Here is a 19,328-nt window from a genome sequence, read left to right as displayed (position 1 = left end):
AATGGTACATGATATTTATTTGCAGCAAGATGCTCCATTACCTAACATTGGAATGTACAGGTGCAGAGATAAAGAAGCAGGTACAGGAGTTGCTCGATAAAGGGTTTATACGACCAAGCACATCACCATGTGGATCTCCAATCGTGCTAGTGAGAAAGAAAGATGGTTCGTGGAGAATGTGCATTGATTATAGAGCACTAAATAAAATAACGATCAAGAATCGTTATCCTCTTCCTCGTATTGATGATTTGTTAGATCAATTGAAAGAAGCAGTTTACTTTTCCAAGTTAGACTTGCAAAGTGGTTATCATCAGGTCAGAGTTGCAGAACAGGATGCATGGAAGACTGCTTTCAAGACAAAGCAAGGACTGTATGAATGGTTGGTTATGCCTTTTGGCTTAACTAATGCTCCTGCTACATTTATGAGAGTTATGAATGATGTACTCAGACCTTTTATTGATGACTTTGTAATTGTTTATTTAGATGACATTTTTGTTTTTAGTAAGACATGGGAAGACCATGTAAAGCATGTAAAGCAGACTTTAGATGTTTTAAAAAGAGAAAATCTAAATGTAAAATTGTCAAAATGTGAATTTGGCAGAACATCTTTAAATTATTTGGGTTATATTGTAGGGGGTGGTGAATTGAAGATAGATTCCTCTAAGGTTGAAGTCATTGTGAATTGGCCTAAACCCAAATCTGCTACAGAAGTTTAGGATTTTCCTAGGGGCAACACAATACTGGAGAAAGTTTATTGCTAACTTTTCATTGATTGCAGCTCCATTACATGTTTTAACAGGATTGAAATAGGTGTTTCAGTGGGGAGGGAAACAACAGAAAGCCTTCAACAACTTAAAAGAGAAAATCAGTACAGCACCAATACTAGCACTGCCAGATCTTCAACATCCATTTGAGATTGAGACAGATCCCAGTGACTATGCCATGGGAGCAGTGTTGATGCAACACGAAAAACCCATATGCTATCATTTTGAGACATTTACTTCTGCAGTAGTTAATTATCCCATATATGATAAAGAATTGTATGCATTAGTACAGAGTATGAAAAAGTGGAAACATTACCTAATGGGTAAAGAAACAATCATACATACAGATCATCAACCACTTCAATATTTGCAATCACAAACTAAATTGCAACAATCAAGACATTATAGGTGGATGGGTTTTCTACAACAATTTCATCTTGTCATCAGATATAAGAAGGGCATACACAATAAGGTTGTAGACATGTTATCAAGACCAATCATAAATGCATCTACTATACTTAAGCATAACTCAGTAATGCATGAAAGTTACATTGAACAATATGCTCAAGATGTAGATTTTAAAGATGTATATGCAACTTTAAGTCATGGCAAGCAAGTAGAAGAATTGGATTATTATGTAAAGGACCAACTCTTATATCATTTGGGAAAGTTATGCATTCCACAAACTGAAAGAGTTAACATAATCCAAGAAGCACATACTTCTCTCATATCAGGTCATTTTGGTGTAAGTAAAACAGTTGCACAATTGCAAAGGTTCTGTTATTGGCCAAGAATGCATGAGACAATTTCTAGATATATCAAAGGATGTACAATGTGTGCTACAAGCAAACCAAGTAATAGAAAATTAGGCTTGTACACTCCACTTCCAATTCCTTCTTGTCCTTGGGAAAGTGTTTCCATGGATTTTATTGGGGGATTGCCAAAGTCTAGGAAAGGTCATGATTATTTGTATGTTGTTGTGGATAGGTTCAGTAAAATGTGTATTTTGATACCTTGTAACAAGCAGGTTACAGTTGAACAAACAACAAAGTTGTTCTTTCAGAATGTATGGGTTCATTTTGGTTTACCCGCTTCTATTATATCTGATCGAGATTCTCGATTTTTTGGGAAGTATTGGTCAAGTTTATGGGAGTTGATGGACACCAAGCTGAAGAAGAGCACAACATTTCATCCACAAACAGATGTTCATACAGAAGTGGTCAACAAGACAGTGATCCAGTTGCTCAGAAGCTATTGTAGCAAGCATCCCAAGCTTTGGGATGAGCATTTGTGCTATGTGCAACATGCTTACAACCGTGCTAAGCACTGTTCTACTCAGAGATCTCTTTTTGAGACTTGTTTTAGTTTTATACCAAAGTCTCCCTTGGATTTTGTCTTTGATAAAGACATAGCAGTTGATGGACACAGTGATGTGGACAAAGCAACCAAGTTTATTGAACAAATCTAGGGAATTCACCAGGCAATACAGGAACAACTGGAAAGAAGTCAAGCCAAGTACAAGGCAAGACATGACAAGCATCAAGTTGAGCATAGTTTTCAAGTTGGTGATCTAGTCTAGCTGTACATCAGCAGAGACAGAATGCAAGGTGAAGGTAAGAAGATAAAACCAATAAGGTATGGACCTTTCAAGATACTTGATAAAATTGGTGAAAATGGTTTTCGCCTTGATTTACCAGCTTATATGCATATCTATTCAGTCGTTAATGCAGAAAACTTGAGATTGTATGAACCTTCATTGATTGAAGATCTTGAAGAGCAAAGTCAGTTGCCTTCTATTGAGGATCTGTTGCCTGAATATCGCAATGAGTTACATGAAGATACAGTTCTAGACAAGAAGGTGAGAACTATGCGTCAAGGGGATGTTGAGTACCTGAGAGTAGGGCTCAAAGGTTCAAATCCAAGCAAAGCACGATGGATAGAAGTTAAACAAGTGAGGGAGCTGTATCCTCACTTGATCGATGCCTAAAAACCAACTTTTGGTGGTCCAAAAGCTTTTCAGTGGGAAGGCATGATCCAAAATGGATCCTAAAACCTCTAAGTCTAAGTCTTTAATACTATCGAAAAACACTATCGCAGAAGAAAAACCATGAAGAATGGCGGAAAACAGAGTAAAGCAAAGGTTGAAGTATCGTTGAATCAGAGTCGTTGGATCGGACCGATCAACGATCCAGATCAAATTGGTGGATCGCATTGGAGGGTTCAATGATATCGCATCGGCGGAGTGTATCGGGGACGGCCCAAGGGGAAATGCCACTGTGATCGGTGACACAACGCGAACCGTTGATCGAGCGCGCATATCAATGGCTGCAATTACACCATCGCATCGCAGGTTTCCAAGGGAAGGACTTATCGCAGGCCAGAGACAAGTGATATGCGATTGCGACTTATTGCATCACAATATAACAAAGTGGTGATGCCAAGAGGACTGCGGGCCTTGCGACATGCGATAAAGGCTGGACCCGATAGGGATTATGGACGCGATTTAAATATATTTGAAGTCCGGTTTTTGTGGATTTCTTTGTATTTCCCCGTGTATTGATGTTTGGCCACATGCAATGCGATATTGCGATATTGCAATCAAGGTGGACCTGATGGGGTTTATAGGTGCGGTTCTATAAAATTTAAGTTCCGATAATAAGCCTTTTGACGGGATTTCTATGTATTTCTGTGTATTTCTCTGTGTAAACAGAAGAGTATATTCCCGGGGATTTCACCTGCGCCAGTGGGCCTTTCCTTTGTAAACAGGTGGCCTTGATGATTCAAGCGTTTCACAATGATTGTTTAAATGCTTAGGAAGGAGATGAAGGGACAGCGCTGGGAGACAGAAAGCCCGAGGAGGGAAGGCGAACAAACAGGGCCGATAGGCTTAAAAGCCATCCAAATGCAGAACATAAGGCAACAAGAGAAGAGAGCGGAAGAGAAAGCAGAAGACAGAGAGCAAGAGGGAGAGTCTGTGCACTCTTTTAGGCTCAAGGATTTCGAGTAGATCCTTGTTGTTTTGTCACTGTTGTGCTGAGACTCTGTTTGAACTCACACTTGTAATATTCTGCTCTTAAAGGCATAATATAGAGGTTGACACTGAAAGCTGGATGAGGAGACGTAGTCAGGAAGTTTGGTGAACTCCTTGATTATTTTGTTGTGTTGATGTGTGTGTTTATTATGTCTTATAACTATTCATTATCTATATTATTCGCAATCTTTTCGATCCGTTGCACTAAACAATATAGGCATTCCTGCACGTGAGTCTGTAATACCTTACTTTCCTATTTTAAGATAATTTTCGGATCACACATGGAGTTTGGCCCTAGTTGCCAATTTTAACAATAAGCTCTAGAAGCTCTCAATGGGAGCTTGACCTATAAAATAAATTTCCTTGAGCATGAAACCCATGCCTCAAAAACAATAATAACAAATTTATGTTTCTCATTACATATTTCAACACACCAATGGCTGTTTTTCAGGTGGTTTTGGAGGAAACTCGGGGTTGTTTTTCTTCCAAAACAACCCCCCTTGGTCATAAAAGCAACCCTCCCCTTCTTAGACCCTAAACCTAAACAATGAATCTAACTCAACCCTAGCAATACTGACAATCAATGGTAATGTTAAATTCTTAAAGTATGCTGTAAACAAGCATAAGTAAACAGAATTGAAGAGCCATCTTGATGATATTTTCTAGCTGCTTCTAACAAAGACTTTAAGGATGGATTCATTGATTTATTACCATCAATTAGTCATAAAAATTCTGAAGCTTGGGCACCACTTTTTTCAGAAGATAATTTAATAACTCTTGCTGTCACTTTTGAATTTAAACATGATATTAGAATGGGTATGAACCTTTCCCTACTTATTATGCTGCTGGTCGGGGTTTCTTCTTGGCTGTTCATGCTGGGATGTCTTGTGATCAGATTTTAGGATGTGGAAGAGTGCCCAACTTGAGGAGTTTCAATGCCTTATTTGATGCTATTTGGGCCTATTTTATGCATATGTTTTGGACATCTCGTCCATAGATTGGGCATTATATTTGAATGTCCAGCATTAGGGTTTGCATGCTGATTTATTGCAGCCATCTTTTTTTGCTGATCCGTGGCAATGGGCTGGTGGCATCACTATATTTTGTGACTGCTTTTTAGGATTTTTGACCATCTCTTTTATTCTTATTTCCAACAATAGTTTGGATGGTTTTGGCTAGTGGCATTTCCCTAAAGGAAGCAGAACTAGAGTTTCCATATCTGATATTTTTTCAGCTGCTGATCTGGAGATTTTTGGCTAGTTGTATTGCCCTTGAGGGCTGCACTATGTAATTAGTGTTTCCAGCTTTGATTTGCTTAAGCAACGGATCCAAATATTTTTGGCTAGTGGCATTGACAAAGTGGCTTTTTGCGTTATCTTTTAACATAATAGATTCAATGCGTATATTTTCCCCTAGTAAATGGGTCTACTTATATTTGGTCCAGCTAGATAAGGAAGAAACCTATATACAATTTCTATCACAAGAAGGGACATGTTTCCAAGCCTCACATGGTTTGTCATCAGCAAATTGAAGAACTTGCACGAGTAACAGGTTGCAATAGGGCTCTTTTTGACAAACTATTCAAATAGCCTATAGCGCACATAGCCCATGCACTCTACATATGGGTTTGATCTATCATTCCAAACCCTTGATTAGAGTATGACTTTATCAGTTTTCATAGTGGGTTTTATGGATCAATTACACGAGCCCATATTTTTTGGTATGTTGTCTACATGATCCATCCAATATAAATGCTATCTTTGGTGGGGTTTCTATTCACGGTTCACTAGGATTGTTTCCATTACCTCTTACTGAGGATTATTCTCTCTGGATGTTTTTAAGGCTACTATAGTGGATCTTTTCTATCACAGTTTGATATACTTCCTCTCATTGATGTACCTTTTACAAGGACTTTCTCTACGCTGTTGGTGAACTCAAAGGACTTTTGTTATAGTGGACACTTGGTGGTGCATTTTGCCTACTAGGCCTTAATTATTCTAGGATGTGATGATATCATAATTGACCCCACCACAGTTGGAGATGTTCTTTATGTTCCAGGAGTTGGTGATTTTACAGTGGATACTTTGGTTTACTGTGATGCAAGGACTGATTCTTAACTATTGGTTGATAGTGACATTTGTGTGCCTATGATCACTTGTTCTAGTGGGGTAGCTAATTATTTCATCACCTTCCTTGATGTTGTTTTTACTCGTAGGTCTACAAGATCTATCCCACTATTTTTTATGGATCATTCTCAGGCTTCAGCATATGTCAATGCATCTCTTTTCTATATCTCCGCTAGAAGCCACCTTCACCAACTTGTGGGACCACACTAGTGCGGGAGATATGGTATTTAGGGGGAACTATATCTATTTGGTTCATATTCAACATCAAGGAGAAATGTAGCTTGTGATGGAATTTTTACTCTTCAAGGTCTTCTATTCAAATTAAGGGAGAATGTTGAACGTAGGAGTGTAATCTTCATTTTTGGCTCAGATTGACCTTGTATTGAAATGGGTATTCATCAACCCACTCATTGGTATTGAGCTTGGTACTCATAAACCCACTCTGACTTATATCAGGGTGGATATTCATATATTCTCTCGCTTTTTATCAAGGTGGATATTCATAAATCAACTCAATTGTATCAAGGTGGATATTTATAAATCTAGTCTCATTTGTATTTTGGCTGTGATCAACCTTTATCAAGTGGAATATTCACATAAACCCACTTCTATTTCATCAACAATCAACTCTACATTGAATTGGGCATGCATAAACCCACTCTCATTTTTATTTGTCATTTTTTTCCATAGCCCTTTGTTTGACTTATTCGGGGGGTGTTGAGAATGGTGTAATATTGGCTATAGTGAACTTATGTTATTTTTCATTAATACATTTGATTTAGCATTAATGCTATGTTTATTATAATACTAGGTTATGGTTAAGGCTGAACTGCTCAACTTATATCTGGACCCATAACCCCTTTCAGGAAGGGCACCCTGTCTCTTGAGTTGTGTATAAATACACATGCAAGAGTCATTTGTGAATCATTTTTTATTCTTCTTGATCATTTGTTAGCCTATGAAGATCATTCTTTTACAAAGTGTTTTATGTCTAAGGTTGCCTATAGCATTAGACAGCAGTTTTATGTATCATTAATCAGCTGGAGGTTGGGCATTGCTATGTGTTTGTTTCAGACTATATCCATTCATGTAACAGTAGCAGTTAAAGTGCACTACTCGAGTAAACTCCAGAGCAAGATGAGCACTCCAAAATTGGATGATCATGACATATGTTGATGTGGATCTGTGCACTTGATTGGCACTGCCTTAATGAAGATGAAGTCATCATCCATTTACAACAGTAAGAGTGCCCTACTCTAACTCTTATTGAGTCTGTTTGGACAAGTTGTGTGGGTGCTGACATATGTAGCAATATCAATCTAAAATCATTGTCCTTTGATAGCAGTTAATGTGCATTAACAAAGGCTGTTGGGTGTGCTTGGATTTTTCCTGGGATACATAGACAAAGGTGCAGTGTGCATGTGTTTACTTCAGTTTGATTGATGTTTGTTTCAGTTCTATGTGCTAGCATTCTAGCCATTGCTATCTTTGATGTTTTGAGTTACTTTTATCATCTCATCAGTCAAGAGGTGCTTTTGTTAAAGGTATTATTGTTGGCATTATGACTCAGGTTTGGCGCTATGACTCAGGTGTTGTACTTGATGGCAACTCACTCAAATGACAGATCATAGTTCAGGCTCTCGGAATGAAGGAAAAAGAGATATACGCAGGTTCCTCTTAACCAAGTCGCGTATACACACGGGTTCGACGATCATAAGGCGCGTATACATATGCACGCACTTTCATGCAAGGAAAAGTGCATACATGTGGGAAAACTTATTTTTGGTCCATGGTATTTAGTCCTTGGTATTTGGACCTATGGTTTTGGACCATGGTATCTCGTCCGCTGTGTTGGACCCAGGTATTGGGTCCATGGTATTGATTCTCTATGGTTTTGGACCGTGGTTTGAATAAGGCCTAAGACTATAAAAAGGGAAGGAGATCATTTGGCAAAGGTATTCGCTTAAGCATTGAATATCTTATGAAGAACAAGATCTAGAATTGGGTTATGGTGCATAGCTGGATCTGAACCAAGGATGAACCTGAGCGCAAGAAGAAGGATAAGATCTATTGTCGGGTCAAGATCTTAAGGCTTGAATAGTAGTATCTTTGTGTGATTTTGATCTGTTATATTTGGTGCATGACTTGATCTATAAATCTGATAATCTGGGTATAACTCATGTTTGAATAAGTGAAAAGGGTAAATTATCTTTTATAGATCTGTATGCAGGTTTGACACAGCAGAGGTGCGTATACACGCCAGTTCAGTAAGTCAAAGTAGCGTATACGCTGGTTGGTCTTAATACAGAAGCGTATGTACGCAAGTTATACATATTGAAGTAGCGTATGTCTCATGAAATATGTTTTAGCTACTTCTGTTTATTGCTGCAGTGTTCTGGGTTCAAGATTGGTTTCTGGTTACTGTCAATGTAGTTTGGTTACAACATTCAAAGAAGTAATTGTTTGATTCAGTTTTGATTGAAGCAAGGGAGATTGGTTGATGCAGATGTATTTGATGGTTGATTATTGTCATTGATGGATCCAGTCTGAAAATTTATGAAACGTGGTCCCTAGAAGAAAAGAGAAGGTTGTAGCCTTCTGCAGGTAGAAGCCTGCGTACTGGTATAAGACTGCACCAGTACAAATCCGTTGTAAAAAAAAGCTTCTACTTGAAAGAATATAGAGACGAATTGCAGCAGGTGGTTTTCACCCACATTGGGTTTCCACCTTATATCTTGTGTGTGACTGTTTGTTCTGTTTTACTATTCCTGGTTACTGGTTATATGGTTCTGACACACAGATTAATGATCAATATCTGAAGAATAAACTAAATTATAATTCTGCAAGTTATACGCGAGTTTCCTTAACTGTAGTTGCATATATACGCCATTTTTTACTAACTAAAGTAGTGTATGCAAATCTGATTATGAAATGAAAAATAATTGACTTGATAATACTGATTCACCCCCCCAGTATTATTTCTAACAATTATTCTAGATTTGTTCCTTGCTATGATTATCAGAGTGACGATGCCTTATTGGGGAGTTTTCAATCACTTATCATGACTACAAACTTTTGTTATATCACCAACATGGAGGCCGCACTGGTTGAAGGCATCTAAACCGGGTTGTGATTTAAGTTCACGTGAGGCCGCCTGTGAGTTTTTAGATTGTCTTTTCTTTTAGAGACTAGCATGCATTCATGGCTTTTAAACTAGTTCCAAGGATAGATAAAGGGGGAGGAAGCAAATTCAAGGGGGGCCAGTGTTCATTGTCAATCTTCTGTTTTCCTTCCATCCTCTAGTTTTGATACCTGGGTTCGAGACTGCTTTAGCATGACATTGTGGATCAACAAGGTCTTCAATCGTGGCTGTTATTCTAAGTCCTCTCTTGTTTCTTGGAGCAGGCATGGTTCTGATTTCTATCAGAATCACTTTATTACATCTATGAGTAATGAAGGCAAGCTTGTTTGGTTTAGAAAGTTTGTCTTACTGTGAGAATTAATTCATGTATAATGCTCTCTTCGTTTTTTGATTTAGTGTAAAAGACTTCAATAATCAAGAAATAATTTGGATTACCTTGCTAATATTCACTTTACCCAATCACCTATCAGCCCTGGAGCTGGTCAACATATAAACTTCAACGTACAATTTTATGATTTTAAAAGTGTATTTGACAGATCAGTTCATGGATTTAAAGAATCCAATTGTTGATCTGCAATCTCAATTGGGAGTTTGCTTATTTTCTTCACCAGTTTGAAGAGTTACTTGAAGATTTTGTGTGTTTGAATCGTGAAGAATCACCTGGGGACTGCCCTCCTGGGATTAGCTAAAACTGATCCCAAGTGAGAGGGTTACTGAGAGAAACAACCTTTGTACTCCTTGCTGTCCACATGAAGCTCTTCGAAAGAGGATCACCTTGAGTGATAGCAGCAAGTACGCTGGGGACTAAAATGAGAACATTGATGCAATAGATGGATGACAAGTGCCACTTACAAATGTTAGAGAATCAGAAAGGTAGAAATATTTCTTACACTTGATGATAATTACTTGTGATGTTCTTGAATTCTTATTAGATTCCTTTATATCTACTTTCCTTTTAGCTCATCAAGAAATTACCAAAGCAATAGCACATAAATCAATGGACACTAGATATAGGCTCACAGCTAGGGCAAAACCCGTCTCTAGGGGAAAACCCAGTCAATAATTCTTCCTTCAGTGGTTTTCCTGAGATATTCCAAGACTCTAGACCTTGATGCAAACTTTCCTCAACACCAAGTCAGCTTTCTTCTTCCTTTGCAGATGATCCTACTTGATCTGGCAGCAACAACAGTAGTAGCAACACTTTGTTTGACCCAACAACTTTGACCTTGCCTTAGAGACTTCGATCTTCACTGAAAGATTTCGATCCTCACTTAGAAACTTTAATCTTGGCCCAATACAACTTCTTGAGGTAGCAACATCTAGCCCCAACAACTTTGACCTATGGCAGCAACAACATGCAACAACTGGCTATGGCATCAACTAGAGAACTTCGATCTTCCAAACCAGGGCACGAGAGAGAGAGAGACAGATGAACCAAAACTTCGATTTTCGTTCTTTCCTTCACTTTGACCAAACTCACACTGCTTTTGTCTTCCCTTCTCTATTTCGCACTTTCTTCCCAGCTTCAAGAGATATTGAACTTGCTTCTGGAGTGTGTGTTTCAAATGGAATTTGATCTGCTTCATTTATGGTCCTTTGGTGAGCTCGAATAGCCTTCCTTGAGGCCGACTTGATCATCTTAAGGCCGACTTGGTGTGGAGGCAACATAATTCATATTTGACTCAATACTTAACTTTTTTACATGATTCAAAAGCCCAAGAAGGGTCTCTTTAAAAGTACAATGACTCTATTAACTCAGAATAAATCCTAGAAGTCCTCAATGGGGACTTTGACCTAAAACATGATGACCCAAGCATGAAACCCATGCTTTAATAAGTCATAATAATAATAATAAAAATTCTTTTCTTTATTGTTTTGACAAGTACTTTACATGATGACTCAAATGCATTTAATGAAGACCGAAACTAGTTACATTTTCCAACGCTCGCTCTTAACTAGGGAGGTATTCATTATATACAAGTACAAGGAAGATCTCAACTATATGAACCATGAAGAACTTTTAGGCACTGCAATGCCATGGACTAGATTTCTGACCAGGGCAATCTATCCATTGGTCTCTCAACAGTCTAGGCACCACAATGCCATGGACTAGATTCCTTGACCAAGGCAATCTATCCAAGTGGGACTAAGATGGACTCAAGCTTTCAACCTCTATAGGTACCATCAAGCTTACTTGCTAACCATCAACCCAGAGATCCAGGTGCGTGTCAGAGCTCAATGACCAACGCCACCTTTCCAACTTCGGGACCTAGACATCAACACAAAGTGCTGGTTAGATGTCCTCCCAGGCAATGCTTCACTTACATAGCCTCTCCTTGATCCAGCATATCAAGGACAACAAATCTCTCCCGATCAAACTGATCGGTAACCAACATGCTATCAAAACCTCTGAGAGATTTATACAACCCCAATCAATAATATACTTTCACACATTCATAGATAAATACAAACCTTCAAGGTTTTCCTGATGTTTCGTTTCAAACACGATAGGCCCATCAAGCAAATCTTTTCCTTTCAACTACACATACAACAACATATCCTTCAAACTTCATTCTCCAATCAAAACTATGCTCTCCCTCTCAACCAGGGAGATTTTCTCTATCCATGCTCCCTCTTAACCTAGGGAGATCAACTTCTTCTTTTCGTCATTGAAGAATCTTTCGTGGCTTCCATCCTTAGAGTCACCATCACCGTTCATATCATGCTTATCACATCAACCTTTCTTTCGATCATCTTCACCACCTAGAAGATTGTGTACCTGCACAACTTAGATAGCAAGTACAACCAAATCTATAGAAGCATGAAGTTAGCCATATCAAAATCTTATGATAATAGAAGAATTTTACAAGCATAATTAGCAAGAGACTATACTTTAATACTTCAACTTCTTGCCCAGGTCTTGTTACAAACCCTAAATCACATCCACAACTTATCAGGATATCAAACTCATTATATCTAGGGTTTCCATGTTTCTACTAATGGTATGACATACCCTAGAAATAATTCAAACAAATATAGATCTACAAAGTAACTTTTAGAATTCATATGTTAGACTTCCTTCTAGGGTTTCATACAACATCTAGATTTCATACATGATCTCTAACAATCAAAATCAATTACAACTTAACAACATGAATAGCTTTTACTAAGGTTTGATGTACACCCTAGATTTCTTATTTTCTCAATCTCATCAATCATTATATAAATAGATCTCAGATACTAGAGAAATTAACTACTACTAGGGTTTAGCTGCAAAACCCTAGATTTACCAAACTGTAAAACTCATACAAGGGCTTAGATTAAACCCTAAGACTTATGACCAACACTAATTAGGTCAACGCACATCTAGAAATTCATCATCAATCATATATAAACCTAGGGCTACATTCCTAGGATCTTACATTACATATTAAAGGTTTTGCTTATAGGCCCAACCAAATCCTAAAGATCTAGGATTTCATAACTTAGCAAAGCAAACCCTACTATACCAAAACTTCAAAGGGGCGGGATTTCATACAACATCATTTCAACCCTAACAAGTTATGTTTTTCATGATCATACCAAAACCACAAACATGACATCATCAATAAAAACTTCCAAGTAGCATTCCCAATAACCCTAAGCAGTTTTAGGGTTTCAAGCATTGACATTATAATACCCTTAGGTTAAGGTTTTCTAGAGAACCTGTCTAGGGTTCTATAAGATCAATTAAGAATATGAGGAGGGGGTAGATTTATCAAGTGATGAATCACCCAAAACAAGAATCATTAAGATTTAATATAGCTAGACATAATGATGTTAGTAATAGATTGTTAAATGAATAAACATTTATTATAAAGAAATCAATGTTTTGTAGTTTAAAGCATACCTTTGTTTCTTGACAAGCCGTGTCTTGGGAGACCTTCTTCCATACTCCTTGAGGATATAGCAGACGTTTTTCTAATCAAGGCAGTATAGGGAGAATAGTGATTAGTATTAATATAATCAAAACTTAAATAAGTACATAAAAACAAAGATTGAAGAGAAATGAGATACTTATTTTTGGGAGATGTTGGGGGCTCCCTCCAAAGCTTGAGGGATACCTATAAAAATATAAAAACAAAGGAAAATTTATTTTCCAAAAATATGTTAAAACCTACAGATTCTAAAACATAAAAAATACAAAATAGAATATCTAAGACTTAGAAGCAAAGGACTTAGTAGAATAAGTCCCTTATATCAGATTCTTCATGTTTGGCTTTCTTTAAGTTTTCTTCTTTAGCGACATTTGCTTGATCTCTTTCTCTTTTCTTGTTTCTTGGATTGTTGGGACAGTCACTCCTGTAGTGACCCTTCTTATGACATTGATAGCATTCTACTTTGGACATGTCAACCTTCCTCCTTGGTCCTTTCTTGAAGTTTCCTCTGTGTTGAGCAGCATAGGCATTTGACACTCCTTTAGGGTTGGAAACTAATGAAATTCTTAATTCTTCTTGACTGCAAGCGGTCCATAGTTCTTCAAAAGTGGGAGCTTCCTTCCAACTATTGAGTCTTGCAGCAAATGCACCCCAAGTAGGAGGTAATCCTAGTATAGCAGTGATCACAAGTTCTTTGTCTGGAACAATTTCATCTATGGCCAAAAGGTCATCTCTGATTCTTGCTATCTTCACAAAGGAGGAGGCCATTGTATCTTCTTTAGTCATCTTTGTGGTTCTTAGTTCATTCTTCAGGCTTGCAACTTGACCAATGTTCTTAATAGTAAATAACTTTGACAAGGCCTCATACATTTCTTGAGCATGGTCAATGTTGGCTATGAATGGGACAAGATTGTCCTTTATTCCTTCTACCATTAGGTTCATGGCCACTAATTCCAAATCTCTGAACTTAGCTTTATCAACATCACTAGAGTCTTCTGTAGGTTTCTTTACTTTTCCTTTCACCAAGTCTAGTACCTTGTTCTTTTCAAGGATGAGGTCAATCCTCTTCTTCCAGGATCTGTAGTTTGAGGCTCCTTCAAGTTTATTTTCGCCCTTGATTGTGTTAGACATCTTCCTTGAATATAGTAGACTTCTTCCTTGAAATAGCTCTGTTGAATGATCCCTTGATCAAGTGCTTGAGACCGCCTTTAACTTCCTTTTTCACCAAAGCTTTGATACCATGTTAGAAAATCAGAAAGGCAAAAATATTTTCTTATACTTGATAATTACTTGTGATGTTCTTGAATTCTTATTAGATTCCTTTATATCTTCTTTCCTTTTAGTTCATTAAGCAATTACCAAAGCAATAACACATGAATCTATGGACACCAATTATAGGCTCACAGCTAGGGAAAAACCCCTTTCTAGGGGAAAACCCAGTCAATGATTCTTCCTTCAATAGTTTTCCTGAGATATTCCAAGACTCTAGACCTTGACACAAACTTTCCTCCACACCAAGTCAGCCTTCTTCTTCCTTTGCAGATGATCCTACTTGATCTGGCAACAATAACAATAGTAGCAAGTAGCAACACTTTCTTCGACCCAACAACTTTGACCTTGCCCTAGAGACTTCGATCTTCACTGAAAGATTTTGATCCTCACTTAAAAACTTCAATCTTGGCCCAATACAGCTTCTTGAGGTAGCAACATCCAACCCCAACAACTTCGACCTATGGCAGCAACAACATGCAACAACTGGCTACATCATCAACTAGAGAACTTCAATCTTCCAAACCAAGGAACGAGAGAGAGAGTCAAATGAACCAAAACTTAGATTTTCCTTCTTTCATTCACTTTGACCAAACTCGCACTACTTTTGTCTTCCGTTCTCTATTTCGCACTTTTTTCCCAGCTTCAAGAGATATCGAACTTGCTTGTTGAGTGTGTGTTTCAAATGGAATTCGAATTGCTTCATTTATAGTCCTTTGGTGAGGTCGAATAGCCTTCCTTGAGGCCGACTTGATCATCTTAGGGCCGACTTGGTGTGGAGGCAACATAATTCATATTTGACTCAATACTTAACATTTTTATATGATTCAAAAGCCCAAGAAGGGCCTCTTTAAAAGTACAATGACTCGATTAACTTGGAATAAATCCTAGAAGTCCTCAATGGGGACTTTGACCTAAAACATGATGACCCAAGCATGAAACCCATGCTTTAATAAGTCATAATAATAATAATAATAATAATTTTTTTTCTTTATTCTTTTGACAAATACATTACATGATGACTTAAATACATTTAATGACGACCGATACCTAGTTACATTTCCCAATAACAAACTCCTAGGATTTATGAGCTAAATCCATCACCCTTGTTCCATTGGGGGCTGGAAACTGCCTTCAAAATAGTAGGGATTCAGTCTGATTAGGATAAGATCTCTTTTTGACTGTCTTTGCTCCTTCGAAGTACCACATGTTATCATAAGCCTAGCAAGTGCCAGGAGACCATAGTGTTATATCATCCTTAAGCTATATCTTGCACAGTTTTGTTATATATCTGGAATTTGGATACTGCATCTTCGAAGGGCCTTCCATTTTTGGGAGGAAATTTAAGTGTTTCCTCCCTTTCAGGGATGATGAGGTTTTTATTGTATTAAGATAGTCATAATGTAACAAGGAGTAACCGGTAAGACTCTACATGAATTGCAGGTCAAGAACTCATGCTTCATTTCACACTGTGTTCCCATGCATATGCAGTATATTCTTTGCTTTTAATATTATATGTTAATCCATAATATCAACTTCTGTCAGACATCATAATTACATTCCATGGTCTATGAAATTCAAACGCACGCTGAAGAACATAATGGGATAGTTTGTATTTTTAGAAACGTCTGGGTATTCTGTTGTGCATATGTCTTGTATTTGCTTGAGAATAATTGTGAATGGAACTAGGCATAATTGAGTTGAAATTATGGATGCTCCATAGCTATGAGTAGGATACATAGTTTTTTACAAATAAGTTAATAACGTATTTGTTGATAATCTGAAATCGAAGCTTCACCATTCATAAGCATATAAACATTGTACTTGTTAGCTTATGGCAGGAAACTGTGCTGGATTCAACTACTCTACTGAAGGATCAGGGCTTATTTGTGCAATACTTACAGGTTTGTTATACTGAGTATAGTGTTCTATATTCAAAAGTTCTAGTGTTGTTATTTCTCTTGGAAAGACATGTCAGAAGGTGGAAAGAAATACTAGATGGGGCTCAATAGTTTGGCCACAGCATATGCGGTGATTTCCCGGCATTTCTTAGCATCCACACCAACTTCAGGATTTTCACACTCATCTAGTCCATTACCACTCTCTAGTCCCCCTTTTGATTTGAAACAGGTAGACTATGGAAGAGCATGTAGCTTGCATCATGCATCCTCTCTTCCAGAGTTGTCAAGCATCACCAGTAAAACTGATTTAGAACCAGGAATTCATTCAAGATTGGTTCAGACAACGTATTCATCTTTGAATCTGCAAAAGGATAAACTTTCAAAGGAAAATGTGCTTTTCTCCATATTCTCTCTAAATGGAAGGTGGATAAAAATAGCTGCAGGGTTTTTATTTCTTTTCCTATTTTTAAGTGTTGCTTATTTAGGATATGGGTGGAAAAGCTCTTTCTGGGCTCTAGAGCCATCACACTTCATAATAATTTTGGATTGTGGAAGCACAGGTACTCGAGTTCATGTGTATGAGTGGTCACATGATAGTAGGAAGGTTCAAGAAAATCTTCCAGTAGTGGTGCATTCAGTATCTGGAGAATCTGCTAAAATTTATGGTCATGAGAATGGCCTTGCATATCTCAGGGTGCAAACTGAACCTGGACTTGATAAATTTCTGTACAATGAATCTGGATTGAGGGTTTCCATAGAACCTCTTCTGAATTGGGCAGAGAAACATATTCCTTCTTATGCACATAGAAAGATTCCTGTTTTTCTTCTGGCTACAGCTGGCCTCCGCAAACTGCCAATTTCTGATGCAAAGTGGATTTTGGACAAGGCATGGGAAATATTGGTGTCATATCCATTTATGTGTCAGAGGAGCTGGGTAAGGGTTATTAGTGGGGTAGAAGAGGCCTATTATGGATGGGTGGCTCTTAATTACAACATGGATAAGATAGGTAATACACATGGGCACAAAACTTTTGGTGCACTTGACTTAGGTGGTTCCTCAATGGAAGTTACTTTTGAACCTGGGGAAGAGACAAAAGGTGAATATGCTGTGAAGTTAAACATTGGGTCAGTGGAGCACCAACTTTATGCATATTCACTTCCAGCTTATGGTTTGAATGATTCCTTTGAGAAGTCAGTCATACTCCTACACAAGAAGCTTTCAGAGAGGAGCCATGAAGAACTGCACTATTCCAACAATCAAATGAATTGGCAGATAAAACATCCGTGTTTGCAAGCTGGCTACAGACAATCATATCATTGTTCTAAATGTTATCCACATCAAGCTGGAAGTCTTCAAAATGGTAGGAGGATTACAAGGAAAGAAATTTCTGGAACAGAGATTGAGTTGGTTGGTGACTCTGACTGGGCAGAATGCCAAGCACTGGCTAAATCCACTGTTAATGCCTCTTTATGGTCACATTCATCTGTAGCTACAAATTGTGAGCAGTACCCTTGTGCCCTTAAAAAGCATCATCCACCACCAGATGGGAGTTTTTATGCACTGTCTGGATTCTTTTTTGTCTACAAATTTTATAATCTGTCTTCTGTTGCCACCTATCATGAGATATTAGAGAAAGGTGAGCATTTCTGTTCAAAAACATGGAAAGATGCTCAGAAAAGTGTAGTTCCACAGCCATTTGTAGAAGAGTATTGTTTTCGTGCAGCATATGTAGTAGCACTCCTTACAGATGGGTTGCATTTAAAAGATGAGCAAATAACTGTTGGATCTGGGAGCATAACGTGGACATTGGGTGTGGCTCTACTAGAAGCTACATAATCTTTGTCAACTGATGAGAGTTTGAGAAGCCAAAACTGGCCTATTCCTGACATAAGATATATTGGGAATCTTAAACTAGATGCAGTAACGTGTACAATTTTTCTCTTCATTCTTTTGTTGCTTTGTATATTTGTTGTCTCATGCATCCATAGGTTTATTCCACAATCATGGCCAAAATGTCATTTGCCCCTTTTTGAGCCATACAGTGCAAACATTGGGGCTGCCATTAAGGTTCCATGAACTTTATGTTATCCAATACAGAATACTATGAGTAATGGAGTATTTATAGTTTAGTCAGGTAAATTCATGCTTTGCAGTTTCTTGTATGCAACACTTGAATGCAAGCATATAGAACTTTTAGTCTGCGATCAGGAATAAAGGATTGGTAGGAGTAAAGAAATTTTACTATCTTTATTTACATGAGCTATTTACATAGTTTTTCCCATGTCATGCATATTAATTTGGATATATACATGAGCTATTTACATAGTTTTTCCCATGTCATGCATATTAATATGGGTATTTACATGGGGTATTTACATATTTTTTCCCTTGTCATGCATATTTATTTTGTGAGTATACCATCTGAATAAGGAGAAGAGACCCAATCTGCGTGTATTGGAGGATCTGTGTGAGCCATGGACTGTGAAGAGCCATGAGTGTTAGAACTATGTGGAGAAGAGACCCACGTGAACAAATTTGAGTGCAGAAGATAAGTTATGCAGAGAAGACACCAAAATAGAGTGTGAGGAGAAGCAACTAGTGTATACTGTATGGGGAAAGAGTGAAACATCCTGTGAAGACAACATGAAACAAAATATCAATGTTTATATTACTGGTTGTTGTGGTTGTGTGTGTGTATGAAAGAAGACATGATTTTCATGTTGTTGTTGGTAATGTTTCACATTTAACATTTTTAATTTAATGTCAGCCTTATTTACATAGTTTTTCCCATGTCATGCATATTAATTTGGATATATACATGAGCTATTTACATTTAATATGGGTATTTACATGAGGTATTTACATAATTTTTCCCTTGTCATGCATATTAATTTTGGGAGTTTACCATCTGAATAAGGGATTGCCAGGAGTAAAGAAATTTTATTCTCTTTATTTACACGAGCTATTTACATAGTTTTTCCCATGTCGTCCATATGAATTTGTTCCGTCTCTACAATATCCTATCAGTAATGCAGGTTCTGTGGTTTAGTCAGGCAAGTTCATTCTTTGCAGTTTCTTGTGTGTAATACTTGAATGTGAGCATATAGAATTTTTAGTTTGCTGAATTTTGTGGGTATGATATCTGAATAAGGGATTGCCAGGAGTTAAAGAAAGTTA

General features: G+C 37.6%; 1 pseudogene across 10 annotated transcripts in view; it reads left to right on the top strand.

Moving 5' to 3' along the window:
- LOC149247090 (putative apyrase 7 pseudogene) overlaps positions 1–18,405 on the top strand; it is a 55,975-nt pseudogene extending 37,570 nt beyond the window's left edge. Inside the window, exons 2-4 of one of the 10 annotated variants that reach the window (XR_016266595.1) lie at positions 6,996–7,161; positions 7,264–7,329; positions 7,511–16,172. The product of XR_016266595.1 is annotated as a putative apyrase 7 pseudogene, transcript variant X9 (transcript). Of the gene's footprint in view, positions 1–6,995; positions 7,162–7,263; positions 7,330–7,491 lie in introns of all 10 variants that reach the window. The other 9 variants (XR_016266594.1, XR_016266591.1, XR_016266592.1 and 6 more) reach the window with 9 other exon arrangements.
- Positions 18,406–19,328: the final 923 nt, after the last annotated feature.

The sequence above is a fragment of the Pinus tabuliformis genome, chromosome 7 (assembly GCF_031772625.1).
Source record: "Pinus tabuliformis cultivar Carrire ecotype Pingquan chromosome 7, CPIR1, whole genome shotgun sequence".
Classification (NCBI taxonomy): domain Eukaryota; kingdom Viridiplantae; phylum Streptophyta; class Pinopsida; order Pinales; family Pinaceae; genus Pinus; species Pinus tabuliformis.
The sequence above is the reverse complement of the archived record's forward strand: the minus strand, read 5'-3'. Positions and strand labels throughout refer to the sequence as shown.